Raw genomic sequence first — 19,029 nt, 5'->3', positions numbered from 1 at the left:
AGCCACTCTTCTCCTACAGCACAAACGCCCCGTTCGGTCCTATTTTGGACGTGGGACACCCAATCTCGTGTTCCTTTGTCAGCTCCGGGCTCGGGTCAGCCACGCCGCAGGGTTGAGGACTTGACTGTGTTGCGATCTTGCTTCAAAAATTGTAGCAGGCAAACAGGTCGTGGTGAAGCGGTCTGTGTTTTAGAAGGATCCTTAGGAACCAGGTGGCATTTGCGCTGTGGTTTCAGCAATTACCAGGCCTCTGAATTGAGGAATTCATGCCTTAGCTTTTGCAGCTCATTAAGGAGACTTTGTACTACCTATTGCCAAAAAAAAAAAAAAAAAAAAAAAAAGGAAGAAGGAAAAGAAAAGAAATCCTCCCTTGAAATGTTATGTTCTTGGCCCATATTTTGGTCACCCCAGAAGCTGCTGGACTCCACCTTGTTATTTAAAAAATATTTTTTAATGTTTATTTATTTTTGAAAGAAAGACACAGGGTGTGAGCAGTGGAAGGGAGAGAGAGAGAGAGAGAGAGGACACAGAATCCGAAGCAGGCTCCAGGCTCCGAGCTGTCAGCACAGAGTCCGACGCGGGGCTCGAACCCACAAACCGTGAGATGACCTGAGCTGAAGCCAGACGCTTAACCGACTGAGCTGCCCAGGCGCCCCTCCACCTTGCTATTTTAAAGTTGTAAGGTCATTTAGGAAGAATTTCTCCATCTCCTATGAATCTGGAACATTCATGATCTCCGTACATCCAGACAGGGTATTTCTTTGGGGTTTGTGCTGGAGCCACATTCAAATCCAGCATGAATTTTAAAGCCCTTTTCCAAGAAGGCTTCTGTGACTGGCCTCATCTGCTACATTTAAAAGATAAGAAAAAAAAAAAAATCCCACAGGATGAAGTACACGTTTGCCATGCGTAGAGAAAAGTGGTTTCCTTCCGGGCACTTCTTTGCCTCCAGATATGTGGACCTAACGTCCTCGATGTGGTCTTGGCCGCAGCCATCGGTCAAGGAAGGAGGAAGGAGCTGTGTGTGTCTCCTGCAAGTCCTTCTTTTTCCTAATCTTTTCTCCTCTCTCCCCACACACACCCTTGCCCTAAATTCCTTTCCATTTTGCCCTTTCAAAAAACTCCTCCCTCCCTTAGAAAAGCTAAAAATAATGGTAATGCTTTCCAGTGATCTTCCCTTATTAGTATCTCAGACACAAGGCTGCAGGCAAAAAGGAAACTCGACATCGCCGCACCTGCTCAGAACTGCCTGTTTGCAAATCGGGGCTCACCCCAAGAGTCTCTGGTGGAGATCTCTCACCGGAGTCCCTTCTTTTAGCAGGACTTCCCTTCACATCATTGCATGCCAGCATGCTTGGAAAACTGCCTGTCGTCTCTAGGTGCACTGACCCCGTTGCCCCCTCCAGAGGTAGGTTCGGAGATGTGGAGAAGCAAAGACTTACCTGCACCCCTCCCGCTGAGATCAGGGGGAGCCTCAGGCCATTATGGCTGCACTCCAGATTTTAAACCCTCAACTGTTGTTTGTTAAAGATCACAGACCCGTTGTTGTGTTGCGGGGAGGGTGCCCACCTGCAGACAAGGGCCCCGAGGAAGTGGGGAGGCCTGGAGGGGGGGGGAGTCCACACATCGGCCCCAGTCGTGCGCCATAACTTGGCCGGCCTGCCCGGACAGCTGGCGCTGGTCACTGTGGGAACAATGCAAGGAAGGCCCTTGTCACATTCCTCTGGGGTCAGAGGCACAACCTTTCTAACACTCTCGGTCCCTGCTGGCAAAGGGAAAGACAAGAATCTTGGAAGCAGAGGCTCAGAGAATGCGGGTGACTTTGGAAATCCGTGAACTCCCTGGCTTTGCTGACTTCCACGTGGAGGCCCGGAGAAGTTCTGGGACTTGCTCAGGCCCAGCCGCGAGCTGGTGGCAGACCCGGGACTGGAATTTCCTAACTCGCGGTCCAATTCCCTAATGTTTCTCTGAACGTCTTGAATATTTCAGGCCCGTCATGAAGAGGAATTCTTGGTCAGGACGTTGTATTTCGTTAGGTTTTTCACATGCTGTAGTGGAGTTAGGGTTCAGGGGTGACAACCTCTGTTGCTTTTGGCTCCAGTCCTGTAAGCTAGGGAAGCCAGCTCCCAGCATGTTCAGTAACCCTGTGGGAAGTCATTGGTATCTAGCCCCAGACCCAGAAGTTAGGGTTAATTTTTAAGGGTCCATTTTCAGCTTGAATGTGAACTTCTGAAGACACTTGAAACTGTCTAAATTCCTCTGAAGTCTGACCATCCTTGGACTCTTTCTTGAGAAAGAAATCATAGTGAAATCATAGTGGTTAGGACCCATGAAAACACAATTACTGGATAAAATTTGTCACATATGCCCTGGTTCAAGGCACAGTTAGGAGTTCAGTTTACAGGTAATTGGCCAGTCTTTTTCCTGGAGTGTGCTTTTCCGTAAGGAGTCTTACGCAAACCTTCCCTTAGCGTACACGCAGGCCGATAAGAGGGATTTCTTTTAACATTTTTACTGTTTTAAAAATACACGCTGGCACATGGGGGAAGTGCATGTCCGGTCCCCACCTAAAAAGAATCAGAAACAACACTTGGGAATGTACCCTTCTAATGTTTTTTTTTTTTTTTCTTAATGTTTATTTATTTTTGAGAGACAGAGAGAGACAGAGCGCAAGTGAGGAAGGGGCAGAGAGAGAGAGAGAGGGAGACACAGAATCCGAAGCAGGCTCCAGGCTCCGAGCCGTCAGCACAGAGCCCGACGCGGGGCTCGAACTCACAAACTGTGAGATCATGACCTGAGCCGAAGTCGGACGCTCAACCGACTGAGCCACCCAGGTGCCCCTAGAATGTACCCTTCTAGATAATGCTACTAATTGTCCCTTCACAAGACCAGGCACCATAAATTTCTTCTCAGGCAAAGCAGTGTTCCCGTGATATGCCACTTCCCCGGCAGAAGGAGGTGGTGGCCATGGTCGAAAGGGACAAGCAGAAAGCAATGTGGCCCTGTGTGCTTTGTGTCTCCTTCATTTCCTGAACTCTGTGTGCTGGCATTCCCAAAGGCCATTTGTGGACATCCTATGTTAATGCCTCACTTCTGTTAAAAAAAAAAAAACAAAAAAAACAGTTCTTTATTTCCAAGCAGACTTTTCCAGGTTCAGACACATGATTGTCTTCTTTGTTTATTTTTTTAAGTTTATGTACTTATTTTGAGAGAGAGAGCAGGTAAGGGCAGAGAGGGAGAGGGAGAGAGAGAATCCCAAGCAGGCTCCCTACTGTCAGTGCAGAGCCCGAGGCAGGGCTTGATCCCACGAACTGTGAGATCATGGCCTGAGTTGAAATCAAGAGTCGGACGCTTAACCGACTGAGCCCCCCAAGCGCCCCAAGATTGTCTTCTTTAAGAGGTTGTAGCCTTTGGTCTGCTAGGGAGTTACATTTGGCTGCTGGGAGGGCACCGGGGCTCACCTCCAGTGGGACTGACAAGGGGCTCCCACAGTATTTGGGAGGGTTGAGGGCTACCGTATTTTCCCTTCACCGAGAGCCCCTCTACCATGAGACAACCAAAGACTGATGCGTGTCTTCTGAGCCCTGGGATGAGGCAGGGAAGGGCACAGCACGGGGGAGGGAGAGGAGGAGAAAACGCTGTGTATCTCTTACCGCGATCATTTTTCTCTTTCCCCTTACCGAAGCACAGTGCTCTCTGCTATTTGGAGAGAGCAATTTGGATTTATATTAAGGGATGAATAAATATGATGCGGTGATGAAATCTCATCTGGAGTGAATGCAAATCTGGTATGCTAATGATCGGGCGGCTGTGTCTCACATTCAGGCAGAAGCAGGGGGCCCCTGGGAGGCCTGGGTGCCTCTCGGGTCTCTTCCCCATTCACCCATCACACGTTCCAGAGAGACGTGGGCAGCCGGGAAAGGGTTATCTTTTTTTTTTAATCTCTCGGTGTTGCACTTTGCATCAGAGGGCCTTAAAACACTTGGTAAGCCTTCGGGCGATTCTGGGCAGTAGGATTTATTTTATTTTCCATAAAGGGCCTTGAGAGAGAAGTTGACACAGATGCGTATATGAATCCAGAACCTGAGCATCTTGCCATCTTGCATCATTTGGCATCTCACGAAGGTCCTTCTGTTCACGCCCTACTTTTGCCCTTTATGGTTTCGGGTGCTCAGGGGCAGGAGGTCAGAAATCCCTCGTTGAACCCGTGCCGATTGCAGACCCTGAGCTAAGTCGCCCAGTGTGGGTGGGACACAGCTTCCCTGTTTGTCAACTGTGGAGGCTGGACTGAAGGCACAGATGATCCGTGATGCCCAGCGCCTTCTGCCTACTGAGATGCAGGGCGACAGGACACAGATTTGCCTGCAGTCCCGTCCTTGTGAAACTGCGCCCTCCCCCCGACCGGCTTGGCCACCACTGTTGGCGTCAAGTCTCCCACTTCGAAGAATCCCAGACTTCATCCACGGTGCTCAGGCCTAGAGAGACCCAGAAAGGTCCCCGAGCACAGTCGGCCCTCCTCTGCTCCGGTTGGTGATGAAAAAGTAGGTCACAAGAGGTTGCCCCGTTTCCAGTGATCAGCCGGGAAACCCCCAGGGCCGAAAAGGGAACAGATACAGAACAGCCCCAAAGAAGGAAACGCAAAGAGGTGCACGAGAAAGGAGGCCAGGAAAGGGTGTCTCTGAGCCCCATGTCTATTGAGAGGGAGGAGAACCGGGTAGGAGGGAGAGAGAATGCCGTCCTCTACCCATGGGACTTGGAATGGTTGGTCGTCCTCTGCCCAAGATCCAGGGGGCTTTGGGCAGAGTCCCGTCTGCCCCTGTGCTTTGCTGGGGCCGGGGTGCTGGCAGTGGTGCGGGCCACGCTGCTTCTCCGGCTACACTCCGCGGAGCCCCGTGGGCTGGGGGGCCGGCCCCAGCCTCCGTCCACCAGGCTAGCGCCTCCTTCACCTCCGTTCTGTTCTGAGTGTAGGCAAAAAGATTTTGCGTTCTTCAAAACCTTTCGCAGCTTTGGAAGATCCAAGAACCGCCGGTAAGTCGCGCAAGAGCTCGTATTTAAAGCGGTATGAAAAGAAGTCAGAAATAAAGCCATGTGGCCCAAGACAAGTCCTTTGGACTCCCTGCACTTCCTTTTTCTTACCTGAGGCCGAGGTTACTTGTATGCCCTCGGTCTGCCTCACGGAGTGATTTAAGGATTAATTAGAGTCAGTTACTCCCACCTTCATTCCACGGAGATAGGTCGAACACCTCTCTGTCTGACAGGAGAGCATTTCGGGATTAAATGTGTGGGATAGTTATTCACAAAAAAGGATCGAGCATGTGCAAAACCCCACAAAAGTAACTTCCCCTGGTGCCTGTTGCTGCTGTTGGTGACTCTGCGGCCTGTGTGACATTTTAGGCACCTTGCTTCACTTCCTCGTGCCTCAGTGTTCCCCGTCTGTGCAATGGGAACGATAATAGCACCTATTGCCGCGGGTTGATGGGAGGGCCAGATGAGGTGACGTTTGTAAATTAAATCGAACAATGACGGAGTAAGCAGTCTCCAGTGTCTGTGACGGTCAGCGTGACTGGTTTCTCCGCCAGTGCATTGTGGGATCGGTTCTTGGCGGAGGGCTGCTGTTTCTTGGTCCCCCGCATCACAGCCCCCAGTAATTATACCTCCGTTTCTGTCTTCCCTCCTGCCTGGTGAGACCCCAGAAGATGCATCCTGTGTTCAAGAGGGAAAGTGGGGGGAAATGTCACGTCAGAGAGAGAGTGCAGACAGCGCTCTGTTTCTGTTGTACGGATTCTCTCTTCTCTCTCCCTGTTTCCGGGGCTGGAGTGCTGCTTCTCCCAAACCAAACAAAGGCTGTTGCTTTGCAGAACGGGTCTTTCTGTGTTCCGTGTGTCATCTGCCTTTAAGGGTGCAATTTGCTTCTGATGTGTGCAAGGTGCTCCCTCGAGAAGTCTTTGTTGGTGATGTTCAGAGGCCTCCCGTATTGATTGGTGACATAACGGCTCTGTAGTGGGTGAATGAGGTCATTCTCATCCTGTTACTCAAGCCGGTGACCTTGAGGCCCATCGGATGACTAAGCCACCTAGGTGGATCCCTGGTTACAGAATGTCCTTGTTTAAAGGTAATCCGGTGTGAGGGTGACCTAATAGTTTTAAAGCCAGGACTGCAGGCGAATTGCATGCCCCTTAGTGAGAGGCGGTCTGTTTAATAAGCTCGGAGGCCACCAGGCCTTGGTGACACTATTTGGGGCTGGTTTTCGGGAGTTCCTTGATCTGCGTCCCTCTCTTATCTTTTCTCATTAGATCCCAATTCTCCGTTAAACTGCCACGGCAGCGTGTATTATCAGCAGTGTGAAGTTGAGAGCAAAATACTGAGGCCTCCGAGCTAGTTGGCTGGTTTGCTTTTTCTTTCCTTTTTTAAAATTCAACAGTAGGGTGGGACAGAGCTGAAAGGGAAAAGATGTTTAATACTACAAGAAAAGAGAGGAAGTAAGCATGATGATAAAATCTGCATGTGAAAAACCCTTATTAAGAAAAGGAGAAGTGGACTGCACAGTTAGCTATACATTTCATCTGGAGAAGCACATTAGTCTTGCAAATAAGGGTTTCTGTCTGCTGCTACCGCTGCCCTGGGTGACCAGGCCTTATGACATTGGAATCGGTGCGGGTCTTAAATGAGCCGACCCTGGATGGGTGGGCAGGTGAAGGACAGTGAGCCGGGGAGAGGCGGGGGGGGGGGGGGGGGTCGGGTTCATTACTTTGGAATCACTGGTAACAATGAACTTGGACGTTTGTCTCTAATAGCAAATGCCGATATAGTACTTAACTTTGTGCCAGTATCCTTTCGGAGTGCTGGTCAACGTATTAACCCTTTAACCGTTGTTTTGCAACTTCTGTGTCTGAGCACGCTGAGGTTAAGAAGTTTGTCCAAGGCCTCCAGGCCCGCCCGCCGGCGTTGGCTCCGAACTTGGTACCCTGAGCACTTCGAGCTTCTCACTGTCATGGGGAGTCCGGGTCGTGGAGGTGCAGAGAAAACAGGGAATTCTTGTCCCCGGCGGGCATATTTCGTGTGCAGGTCAGAGGAATGTAATGACTTCAAAGGGCTTTCACCAAATGCACCCATCTGGCCGGTTTGTGCAGCTGCCTACAGCTCACTGCGATCAGGTTGGCAGACTGAGAAGTGCACATGCCTCCTGAGAAGTGAGACTTTCTCTGCCAGCAGGGTCTGTTTGGGGCCCGGACCGTGCTTCTTTTCCGATGAGAGCGTGTTTCCAAGCCACAGCTACTCTTGCACTCGGAGCCCTTCTCTGAGGTCAGCAGAGAGCTGGTGCTGGCCCGTGGTGGCCTCGCCCGGCGGAACGGAAGCACTCCTTTCTTGGGGCCGTTGGGGGAAGCTGTTGATTTGCGGGGTGGGAAAGCAAGACAAAACCCCGGGCAGTCTTAACATTTGTCAGCACTGATGAATTGGTCACGCGTCTCAACTCAGGACCGTGCACACCTAAAACGATCTGGAACAGATTTTAACTTTTACAAAAGATAGTAACAATCTGATATTGGAATCGGAAGAGGCACTTTTTTTTTTTTTTTCTAAATCATTTCATTGACTCCTATCTCCAGAAAAACCTCATGTGAAGCAAACCAAGAAGAGGTCCTCAGGTAGCTGAGGCCCAAGTACGAATCGCAGGTAGAGTGAGTAAATGAGCAACTTCATGGAAATGGCGAAAGAAATAAATGCATTATAAACGTGCCACTTAACTGAGATGTTTACCGACTGGAACAACAATGATGTATTTTTTTGGTCTATGATAAGGACAGCGTTGAAATCCATCCAAGCCCCGAAGATGATTGGAGGGTCCGTGTGAAGTTTAACGCTCTGCAGAGCCTAGAACTCATATTACGTATGGCTTTTTTTTTTTTTTTCTAATGAATGAACATTGGCCTCAAGTCGGTTACTTAACAGCCTAATTGCAGCACATTGGCAAGATGTACGTCTCTCACTGCGGGGTGGGTGGGAGGAAGCTTTTAGGTAAAAGAAGGCAAAAGGAGAAATCAGGAAACTAATTTTTAAAAAGTGGGATGCCAAAAAAAAATAATCAGATACGTATAAATTTGGGTCAAATAAACAATCCCTGAGAAGCCTTTTTATGATGACCAGGCACAATGGTTCACGAAAGGGTCCTTTAAACATAATTTGAAACATCCAGAGAAGTTGAAAGAGTTGTACACTTAGTACCCATCTATTCACCTGATTTCACCTCCTTGTGCCTCAGTGTTCCCATCTGTACAATGGGGATCATAATAGAACCTATCTCTCTGGGTTGTTGGGAGGGCTAAGCGAGTTGATATTTGTAAAGTAACCGGCACATACTATATACTCTTCAGTGTTTGCTGTGGTTACCGTTATCTTTTATTTCAATAGCGCATCGTGAGACCGATGCTGCAAGGCAGGTTCTTAACGGAGATACCACGTGTGTTGTTTTGGGTCCTTAGGATTCAAGTCCCTTATAATTCGGATTCTGGTTGTGCCACGTAGGGGCTGTGCCACCCTGAGTAACTCACCCAGCGTCCTCCTCGTAAGGTTTCCTCGCGCGCGGACAGGAAATCATGACAGCGCTACCTGGCCTTATGGGGCTGTTGTGAAGATTCATGAAGTTCAAACTTCTGAAAGTCGTAGAAGAATTCATTGTGAGTTTCACCTTGAGTTCCACGAGTGACTAACTCTGTTACCTTGGGGTGGATAGTTAGAGCGAGGTTGTCGTCCTCTGTAAAAGGGGAGTGGAGCCATTTTACAGCATTGTGGGGATTAAGCAAAATAATCCATGTAAGTCACTTGACAAGAGTGCAATTCGTTAGTGATAGTCGTCGTCGTCGTAGTAAGTAAGTCAAGTCCCTATTTCATTCACATTTCCGTAATTTTCACCTGACGTCCCTTTTCTGTGCTAGGATCCCTTCAGGAAACCACACTGCATTCCCCATCGTGTCTCCTTCGGCTCCGCTGAACGTGACAGTTTCTCTGACTTGTTTTTGATGACCTTGACAATTCTGAGGAGTGCCGATCGGGCGTTTTCTGGAATGCCCCTCAAATGGGGTTTTTCCTATGTTTTTGTTACGATTAGAAAAACCCCACTTGAGGGGCATTCTACAAAATGACTGATGAGCATTTCTCAGAGTTGGGAAATCGCCGTCTACAGAGCGTAGACGTCAAGGGCGCCTACCCTCAGCGTGACTTCCCATGATCACCTGGCACTTGATCTCACCCAGCTGAGGTCGTGTTTGTCAGGTTTCGACATTTTAAAGTTACTCTTTTCACGCACGCCCCCATCTTGGGAAAGAACCCACACCAAGGAGACTGGTGTCTTATTTATTCAGTCATTTCTTTATCAGTATGAACTCGTGGGCGTTTGTTTTCTACTTCAGGTTATGATCTATTACAACGCTGTGTGCTTTGTTGGGCCAGTTGCGCGAGTTTGGGGCATTGGCAGCTCTTTCAAGAACATGAGGGATTCTGTCTCCTGTCTCCCTTTGATACCCTTTGTGTTTTTCTTTCTGAACATCTTCATGTTCACCTTGACGGTTCCCTGCCACCATCTTGGAATCGGCCATTTCTCCAGTTAGCCCCGATTCCTTTGATTGAGGAATGGTGTTGGGAACCAAGTTCCGGGTACCGGGGCTTGGAGAAATTTTAACGCTCAACAAGTATTCGTTCCCTGCCTCCTTTTGTGAGAGTTTGGCGTGCACAGGGGTGAGCAGCTGGTGAGCTAGCTCACCGGAGCGGCCTGGATAGTTGGCCCCACCAGTCATGCCAGCGGGTTGCGTTCAGTTCAGGCCGGGTCAGACCCTGCCCTGTGCTTAGTTAGCACTGTGAGAACGTCCCCTGCCCTCATGGAACCCGGCCCCCTAGAATCCAGTGAGAGGACAGTAGACCGTAAGCGCTGTAGAAATTCCAAATAGAGAAGAGCCGGTGCTGTCTCAGGGCAGTTGAAGAAGCCTCCCTACATAAGATTGGACTTGAGTGAGCTTTATTCCAGAGGAGGAGACTTAAAAAAGAAAAGAAAAGAAAAAGATGTGGCGGTGAGAACAGATATCTTTTGGTAGATGGAAAGAGGCGTGATTAATGATGGACTTTAGCTTGGTGGGGGCTGGTTATTTTAGATACGAAACGGGGTTTATGGATCTTGGCGGGATGAGGGAAACGGGTTTCAGCCAGTGGTGTGTTGGAGCCAGTTCATGCTGCCGCTCACAAGCCAACTCTTAGGTTTTGAGGAATTTTGAGAGCAGGTGGGCATTATATTGCATGCTTAAAATCGGCCGTGGTAGGAATGTTTAGACTACAGATACCTGCAAACACTACAGATCACGGCTTTTCTGTCCCCTCCAGCTAGTTATTGAACACTTTTCTGCACGTTGCTGGCTTTAGCTGTCTAAACATCTGGCATAAACCCTTACCCTGCATGTCTTTTTTTTTTTTTTTTTTTGCATATACACGTTTCTGTTTCCTGCTTTGAATTCCCTGACAAGGACTGTAAAAATGGTTCTAATAGAGATGTGTGCCCTCCGATGAAAACTACGTTCTACTACAGGTTGGTTAAAACTCTGGTCACCAGAAAACGTTGTGGGTAATTGAGGTATATGGACACTCTGGTGGTCATTCTGGATAACTGAGCTGGAAATGACACAGCCTTCTATCTGGTTTGTGTAGTGTGGGAAGACTCGTCCTCACCTAAGGGTAGTCACTAATGTCCTGTGTCAACAACGTGGCTGCCAGACTTTTCTCCTCTCTTAGGGCTGGGCTAGCTTGGAGGTATCTTCCTACTTCGTATCGAAACTGTGGGAAGAAGTGGTATCATCTCCCTCTGGCTGAGAAACCGTGACTCGGCCTTGTGATTGGCGCAGGTAATGCAGCCCCGTATTAGCTTGACTTTTGCAAGGATGACACCTGAGTAATCCTGGAATAACGCGAAATAAAGATAGTTTTCATGAGGTCACCTCTTAGGCGTGCTATGCGGTATGAAGTGTTCTGCAGAATTAGACTCAGAAGAGCTTACATTTCATGCCAGTCCGTGAAAGGTGGTCACACATGTGTGACCAAGGAGAGCGAGGTTAGGGATGGAGACAGAGACTTCCTCTTACCTGGAGATTGTGAGTTTTTCACTGTTCTCATAAAAGATGGGGTTGCTTTGCCTTCATTACAGGGATTTCTTTTACCTTTCTTTGCCCTTCCCTGTGGCCTTCCGTCCCTAACTTTTACTCCTGCCTGTAATCGACCCTCCTCCTGACCCACTGTCGAGTCGCGTCTCTGGGGATATAGCACTCAGAAAGAATATTGCATGAATCCTGCCCATATCGCAAATCCGTGCGGAGTTCCCCCTGAATCACAGAAGCCCTCATATTCTCTTTTGGTCCAAATGATTCCTAGACGTGAAGGCTCTCAGATTTTAACTGATTTCCGAGAACCCTCAAATTCCTTAGCGGCCTGCCATAATCCAGCCATCTCACGCAAGGCTCACTTGGCTGTCTTTGGGTTTTCCTGGTCCAAAGAGATCATTTGAAAAGCTCCCGTGGAGGGCCAAGTGCTCACAAAGTTGTTTTTTCTTTTTTTTAATTGTGAGAAAATGTATGTAACATCGAATTTTCTATTTTTTTCATATTTATTTTTAAGAGAGAGAGCGAGAGAGAGGGAGAATGCCAGCAGGGGTGGGACAGAGAGAGGGACACACAAAATCCCAAGCAGGCTCCAGGCTCTGAGCGGTCAGCACAGAGCCCGACGCGGGGCTCGAACTCACGGACCGCGAGATCATCACCTGAGCCGAAGTCGGACGCTTCACCGACTGAGCCACCCAGGCGCCCCTAGAATTTACTATTTTTAAGTAGCAGTTCGTGGCCATCCAGTGCATTCACACTGTTGTGCAGCCGTCCCCCTCCATCTCTCTCCAGAATGCTTTTCATCTTCCCAAACTGAAACTCTGGACTCATTAAGCAGTAAATCCCCATTCACCCCTCCCGCCACCACCTCCAGGCATCCCCTGCTCCACTTTTTATCTCTATGGCTTTTACTATTCTGGGTACCGCATACAGGTGGAATCATGCAGTGTTTGTCTTTTTGTGGCTGGCTCATTTCACTCAGCAAACGTCCTCGGGGTTTGTGCATGTTGTGGCCCGTGTCAGAGTTTCTGGCCTATTTAAGGCTGAATAGTATTCCGTTGTATTATCTACCACGTTTTCTTTATTCACACTTGAGCCGCTGCTTCTGCCTTGTGGGTTTTGTGCATCGTGCTGCCGTAAACCTGGGTATACGCAAACATGTGTTCAGCCCCCAGCTTGCACACCTTTCGGGCACACATCCAGAAGTGGGATTGCTGGACCGTGTGGTAATTCCGCGCTGAATTTTTGGAAGGACCCCCCATCCTGTTTTGCACAGCAAATGCACCATTTCTCCTTCTCACAGGCCGTGCGCGAGGGTTACGATTTTTCCACATCCTGGCCAACACGTGTTGTCTTCTGTTTTCATTGCTTTGTGTTTGTTGTTGTCATGTGTATAGCCATCCTCCTGGGGTGTGAATGGTCTCATTGTGGGTTTGATCTGCACTCGCCTAATGACGAGAGATATCGAGCAGCTTTTCATGTGCCAGTTGGCCGTTTGTATGTCTTCTGGGGAGGAATGTCCATTCAATTCCTTTGCCCAGTTTTTAACCAGGTTGTTTGTTTTTTGTGGTTGCACAGCTCTCGTCTTGATTACCTGGATAGTACACTACTTCAAGAGGCTACTGGACATTTATCTGACGTTCTGTGGGAACGTCTATTCTATTCTATTTGCACGTACGTTAATGCAGGGATAATGCACGGAGACTTGCTGGTCTGTAAAACTCCACCTCATACTGAAAAAATTTGCCCTTGCTGCTTATTGTGGGGGAAGTTTAACGGTGGATACCGCCAACATAAGTCATTCACAGCTGTTGACTACTGGATGTTATTGCCATCTAACTTTGTGCTGAGGTATTCACCTTAAAAATAAAACTTTCAGTTCTTTGTTGGCAAAAATGGGTTTATCGGAAATAGCAAAGAGCAGCTGTTGGGGGCATGGAAGCTACGGCAAAACCATGGGCAAGTCCAGCACACAAAAGAAAGGGACGTTATTTTATGGAACAGGAGGACGTTGGGAGGAGTTGTTTGGGATGAAAATCTATTGGAGAAGAGCACGAGTTCAAGGTCATGAGCGTTTCTCACTGGCTGAGTGTTCGAGGGGTGGTTGAGTGCTAGCCAGAGCTGTGAGGTGCATCTTCCCCTGGTGGGACCCGCGATTGTTGATTCTTTCCTGCTGCTGATTCTCGCCTTGGGGTCTGTAATGGACAATTTTCCTACGATTGATGTTGAGTAGTACAGCTCCCCTTCTAGTCTCCCAAGTCCACTTGAGTGACGTTCCCTTTGTTAATGTTCACATAAACGAGAACACAATCTATTTTGAGGAAGAGGAGAAGCAGAGATGATGTCTTATCATTTCCCAGCATCATGATATTCTGGACCAGGGGTTGACAAACTCTGGCCTGTGGGCCAATTCCCACCCGTACCCGTTTTTGTAAATAAAGTTTTATTGCAACACAGCCACGCCCATCGGGATCGTATTGTCTGTGGCTTCTGCGGTGCCGCAGTGGGCGGAGCTGAGCGGTCGCGATGGAGATCATCGGGCCCTGAAACATTTGCTACCTGGCCGTTTCCTGAAAAAGTTTGCCAGCCTTTGGCTGTTGTCGACACTTGAAAGGTCCATGTTAAACGTCCTGTCTATGATACAGAGATGTTGACACTGTGTTTTCATTCTATAGTGAGCACTTTGAAAACTATAACGATCACATAGATACGAGTATTACAGCTTTTAAAGTATTTCCTGAACTCCAGCTATATGTGTCCCAAAATTGTGTCCCTAAAGCCTTTGTGATTTGATCGGGGCACCTCCTGTGCCACTGCCCGATGTGCCTGAAACGTCTCCCTGACGCAGGCAGCACATTTGAGAGCTGGAGTATTTAACTCTTCCCTTTCCCCCTTGCCAGGTCCTATTCATATTGAACTTTGGTGAAGGAGCCTTGGTCTCTAACTCAGTGACGGAGGCTGCAGCCCGGACAGGGCCCTAAAGTGTAGAGCATGAAAAACATGCTGCCTTTCACCCTAAAAATAGCATCGGCTTCTCTTGCTCCCTCCCCCCAAGTCAGAGGGGCGGCTTTGCTAAGGCAGTGACTGCCGGCTCCGGAATTTTGAGATCCTGCGGTTTGCTGACTTTATTTCGTCTTCTGTTTAGCCTTTTGGCGTTGCTTACAATAAACTTACACTAACTGCTCGAAGAATCGTTCAGGTATATGGACACTGCCTTTGAAAAGTCTACGTAGTGTGTTTTGGCAATTCAAGAAGAGTAAACATTGGGTATAAGATATTGTGTAGAGGGGCGCCGCCCTGGGTCATTAAGTGTCGGCTTCAGCTCAGGTCATGATCTCACAGTTCATGGGTTCGAGTCCCATGTCGGGCTCTGTGCTGACAGCTGGGAGCCTGGAACCTGCTTCAGATTCTGTGTCTCCCTCTCCCTCTGCCCTTCCCCCACTCATACTCTGTCTCTCTCTCAAAAATAAATAAAACATTAAAAAAACCTTTTTTTAAAGATATTGTATATATTACTTTATTACATTGTATATAATATCCTTTGAGACCACTAGAAATTCTCCCCCCCACACACACACACCACCACACACACACCCTCACAAACACAGATACCCAAGAAATCATCAAGCTGGGAGTAGCATCTACCTGAAAACCTTTTCTTATACACAGTGGTTGGTAGGGCAGTCATTTGTATAATCCAAATAGGATCCCGATAATGGATGCACCTGGCGAGATGTCACATTTTATTGCAGATATGATATTTATCTAAAGGCAAAACATAGGAGTGCTTGGGTGTCTCAGTCTTTTGGGCATCTGACTTCGGCTCAGGTCATGATCTCGCAGTTCGTGAGTTTGAGTCCCACATCCGGCTCTGTGCTGACAGCTCAGAGCCTGGAGCCTGCTTCGGATTCTGTGTGTGTGTGTGTGTGTCTCTCTCTCTCTCTCAAAAATAAACATTAAAAAAAATTTTTTTAATAAAGGCAAATATATAATCTCTGTCCCATTTCATGGAATCTTACTGCCCCAACTGAAATGTGTCGGTGAAGTGATAGGCATTAGTTGTAATAGTGCTGATATATTAAGAACTTTGTGGTCCTTTTTCTTTACTTTTTGAGAAGGAAAAATCTCCCCCATAATCTAGCAATCAGTATTTCTCTCCAAGAGCTGGTACTCCAACCTATTGTGATTATAATTACTCTCCTTGAAAACCAATCCCCAGATACTGTCCCCCTCTTCGGTTACAGGCTTTGCTGTTGAGGTTAGATCTAGTGGGAGGGCCGTTTTGCAAATAATTTTCTTCCCTCGGTATAAGGGTATGTTTTTGTTTTGATATTTGTATATTTTTACTTCCCAAGAGCAGATCTCCACTACATTTCTTCGTATGTATTTACCATTCCAATGTGAAGATAAGTTCTGCAATTCAGATCTTGCCCCTTGAAGTTCTAGGGACTTCTCAGAACAACTTGGTGTCATTCGTGCATGCCTTCTTGTTTATGGCCCGGTGAGAATTCATTCATTTCTGCGTATTTTATATGCCAGGCACTGGGCTAGGTGTTGGGAAAACAGAAATACATGATGTAAATTCCAGGCTCTCGGAGCTGGGCTGCAGTTTAGTGGGGGAGATGTGTACCCACAAAGATGCATTTTGGAATACGGGATGTGCTCCTTGTAGAGCAATGTATGACACACAATATTAAGTCTGGAGGAATCTGTAAACTTACTTAAATCTTTACATTGAGTTAGACTGTGGATAAATTTACCAGATGAGAAACGCACAAATACTACTTTTTCTACCGTGAGGTAATAAATGGAAAAACTGAACGAAATAAAGTGCATCTGTTGTAACCAATGGCCCCCAGCAAGGCCAGTGCTCTCGCACCGCCGTTGTTCCTTGGCATTCTTTGTGTCTGGGTCATTAACATTGCGTTGAGGTCAGATGAGAGAGTGTTCCATCTGCCACGCTTTGATAAGTAAAGTAAAATGCTGATGGAGATCATTTAAGATCGTCTCTGTGCTGTTGATTGCATGCTTGTGGCTCATAATCAGAATGATGCAAAGTAATTGTTAGACCAACTTGCCAAGGCTACATTTTGTGTCGCTGCAACTGTCAGCACTTTGGTCCTGCTGTTCTGCCTGGAGAATGCTTGCCTGGCACCTGTTGGGCGACTAAAGCACTGCTCACCACCGCATGTCCTGGATAACTTTTGTTCGGGCATCCTTGCTTGCTGCCTCCATTAAACAACCTGAGGGGCGCCCGGGTGGCTCAGGCGGTTCAGTGTCCGACTTCGGCTCAGGTCATGATCTCCCAGTCCCATGAGTTCGAGCGCCGCGTCGGGCTCTGTGCTGACAGCTCAGAGCCTGGAGCCTGCTTTGCTTTCTGTGTCTCCCCCCGCCCCCTCTCTCTCTCTGCCCCTCCCCTGCTCATGATCTGTCTCAAAAATAAATAAACATTAAAAACAACCACAACAGCCCGGCAAAGGAGTTTCTGCTTATTTGGTGAAAGTAAGTGCTCTTTTGTGTGTGTTGCACAGAATGCTATTTTACTGCAGCTTTTCTTACAAAAATCCACATGCATGGTGCCAGGACACTCAGTACCTGCTTGTAGCTAATAGTAAGGAATCCAGTGTGATTGCCTAGGATGATACTACAGGATCGTACAATGAGAAGATATGCATTTCCAAAGTCAGTAGTCCAAAAATAGATTGTACGTGCGGGACATAGAGTATTAGCACAGTTTTCCTGGCTAGATCATCATTGCCAGAGGTATGCAGTTGGACGAAGATGTTAGAATTTAAGGCACAATTTTCCATGTCTCTACAGGTCTGAGATACAAAATGAGTATTGGGCCACCCCACGTGCACCATCAGAAGATAGGAAGGACCCTTTGAAAGCAAATTTAAGAATGTGCATCATCGGGGCGCCTGGGTGGCGCAGTCGGTTAAGCGTCCGACTTCAGCCAGGTCACGATCTCGCGGTCCGGGAGTTCGAGCCCCGCGTCGGGCTCTGGGCTGATGGCTCAGAGCCTGGAGCCTGTTTCCGATTCTGTGTCTCCCTCTCTCTCTGCCCCTCCCCTGTTCATGCTCTGTCTCTCTCTGTCCCAAAAATAAATAAACGTTGAAAAAAAAAATTTAAAAAAAAAAAAAAAAAAAAAAAAAGAATGTGCATCATTTAGCCTTGGAGACACAGCATAGCATACAGCGTGGCCTGGCCCTCTGGTTCTTTCTCACGGAGAAAGCAGAGACCACAAGAGAGTTAAGCAAAGCGAAACCTCTGTTCTTATAAGACGTTCACTGTCAGATCTAGGGACAGCTCACTGGCTCCTGAATTTTGCCATCAAAGGAGATCTGTTAAGAGTCACACAGCCCATATTCTGTGCTAGAAAGTCCCTAGTGTGAGTAGCGGAGGAGATGTTTTTCAGATTCCATCCAGGGCTAAAATTTAAGATCTGTGTTCTTATCTTCTAATGTTGACTCTTCATGTGGTCAAGACAGAACAGTAGAAGTCTCTTCCAAGAGCATGAGTCCTTCACAGACCGTCACTTCCCCTAAAAATTGCATCAGCTGGACAGGGGATGGGTGAAGTTTGGGGAACTTTGGTTGGAAGGTAGAATGCAAAGTGGCCTAGCACCTGTTCATTGGCTGTTTCAGAAGTCAAACGGTGATGTCTCTCTTCTTTGTTTCTTCACGTTTGGTCTCTCTGGGATTTCCCAGTTGGTGTCAGATCTGGCATTCCTCTGCTGTCACAGTTGAGTCCTGTCTTTCTCTGCTGCTCCCTGCCAGTCCCCCACGTCCTGCCTGCTTGTCCCGGATTGTGCTGGCAATCCTTAGAAGGGTTGATTACGTTAACGACTGGAGGAGGAATTAGCACCCGTGCTCTTTGCCGGTTGTGGGGATACGTCCACTCCCGAGCCTCCCCTCAAAAGCGGTATTTTCCTAAAATTTTGCGAGTCCGTCGCATTTCGAGGTATGGCACGATTTTCTCAATCAGGGACGAGGATGTGTCGTGCAACTCAAGCAAAACCGTATCACGTATGCTTTAGCAACTCAACCATTCCCTTCAAGAAGGAAGCTAGATTACAAATATGGAGGCTGCACAAACACTCCACCTCTAGACGTTTTCTAAACATGGTAAATTCTGATTGTTTTTCAGGTTTTGAAGTTTATGTAACGCGATGATGATTTTAAAGCCCAGATCCACTCAAGGATCTACAATGTTCAGTGTACCTTTCTGTCATGAAGTAACTTTACCCTCATCACACTGAAACAGGACACACTTACGATTTTGTAGCTGGAGTAGACACCTCTATCCATCATTGGCCCCGGGCTTTGAAGTGTTGTCCCCTTCCAGTAGATTGGAAACTCGCTGAATGCTGTCCTTTGTGATATTATTCCCTGTGGTGTTAGGGCCAGTTTGTAGTCTTCTAAGGGACACCCACTCAAACCCAAACAATTTTTCGTTAAGACTTCTGGTGTTTATATCGTCTGCTTTTTCTGTATCTTGACAAAAATGTCAAAGGAAAGAACCATGTGCCACCACACGTGGTACCACATTTCTCATAAATGTGGGGCACTTTGGTAGACTCTGTACCACATTTCTCCTACATGTGGGGCACTTTGGTAGACTGTACATTTAGCCCCTGTTTATCGAGTGGTTCATTCTTTCCACGCGCTGCTCTTGTAGTTTAAGAATTTTGATGGTGGGACGCCTGGGTGGCTCAGTCAGTTAAGCGTATGATACTTGATCTCAGCTCAGGTGTCGATCTCAGGATTGTGAGTCTGAGCCCCACACTGGGTGCCACACCGGGCGTGAAGCCTGCTTTGAAAGAAAAAACATTTTTAAACTGAAAAATTAAAAAGAATTATGATGGGGATGGATTTATTGATAGGAAAAGAGGTTT

General features: G+C 47.7%; 1 protein-coding gene across 11 annotated transcripts in view; it reads left to right on the top strand.

Moving 5' to 3' along the window:
- The window catches only part of ATXN1 (ataxin 1), a 412,814-nt gene that overhangs the window by 196,896 nt on the left and 196,889 nt on the right, over nucleotides 1-19,029 (top strand). Inside the window, exons 5-6 of one of the 11 annotated variants that reach the window (XR_006966047.1) lie at nucleotides 15,493-15,633; nucleotides 16,953-17,116. The exons of 9 other annotated variants lie outside the window; for them this stretch is intronic. The gene's annotated coding sequence lies outside the window, so the exon portion shown is untranslated. Of the gene's footprint in view, nucleotides 1-15,492; nucleotides 15,634-16,952; nucleotides 17,117-19,029 lie in introns of those variants that run through there. One more of the 11 variants, XR_006966046.1, reaches the window with a different exon arrangement.

The sequence above is a fragment of the Lynx rufus genome, unplaced genomic scaffold (assembly GCF_022079265.1).
Source record: "Lynx rufus isolate CCGP_SWC_20201006 ecotype Redwood Valley unplaced genomic scaffold, mLynRuf1.p SCAF_6, whole genome shotgun sequence".
NCBI classification, from domain to species: Eukaryota; Metazoa; Chordata; class Mammalia; order Carnivora; family Felidae; genus Lynx; species Lynx rufus.
The sequence above is the reverse complement of the archived record's forward strand: the minus strand, read 5'-3'. Positions and strand labels throughout refer to the sequence as shown.